We start from the raw sequence: 977 nt of genomic DNA, 5'->3' as shown, positions 1-977 counted from the left end.
CAACCCCCCCCCCCCCCCCCCCCCCCGCGGGGCTGAGGGGACTGGGCGCTGCCATCTTGTGGCTGTGGGCACCGCCATCTTTGTGAGGATGTGGCGGTCAATTAGCATATTCCCTCTTTATTATATAGGATAATTGACATATAACATTGTATGAGTTTAAGATGTTCAGTGTTAATTTGATACAGTTACTTATCACAGTATGATTACCACTGTAGCATTAGCTAACACCTCTATCATGTCACAGAATTATCATTTCTTTTTGTAGTGGAACAATTAAGATCTAGTTGTTGTTTTTTATTGTTTAAAGTATTACAAATAGTAGTACATATATCTCCTTTTTCCCCATTGACCTCCCTTTGGCCTTCCCTTTCGCCTGGCACATGCCCTCACCCCCTCACCTCCCCAGTATCTGTGTCCATTGGTTACCCTTATATGCATGCATACAAGTCCTTCAGTTGATCTTTTACCCTCCCCCCAACCCTCCCCTGCCTTCCCACCGTAGTTTGACAGTCTGTTCGATGCTTCTCTGTCTCTGGATCTGTTTTTGTTCATCAGTTCATGTTGTTCATTATATTCCACAAATGAGTGACATCATGTGATATTTATCTTTCTCTGACTGGCTTATTTCGCTTAGCATAATGCTCTCCAGGTCCATCCATGCTGTTGCAAATGGTAAGAATTCCTTCTTTTTTACCGCAGCGTAGTAATCCATTATGTAGATGTACCTCGGTTTGCTAACCCACTCATCTGCTGATGGGCATTTAGGCTGTTTCCAAATCTTAGCTACTGTAAATTGTGCGCTATGAACAATAGGGTTTCATATATCCTTTCTCATTGGTGTTTCTGTTTTCTTGGGTTATATATTTAGAAGTGGTATTACTGGGTCAAATGGCAGTTCTATTTTTAGTTTTTTGAGGAAATGCCATACTGTTTTCCACAGTGACTGCACCAGTCTGCATTCCCACCAGCAGTGCACG

The sequence above is a fragment of the Myotis brandtii genome, unplaced genomic scaffold (genome assembly GCF_000412655.1).
Source record: "Myotis brandtii unplaced genomic scaffold, ASM41265v1 scaffold178, whole genome shotgun sequence".
In the NCBI taxonomy this organism is placed as follows: domain Eukaryota; kingdom Metazoa; phylum Chordata; class Mammalia; order Chiroptera; family Vespertilionidae; genus Myotis; species Myotis brandtii.
This window is presented reverse-complemented; position numbering follows the sequence as displayed.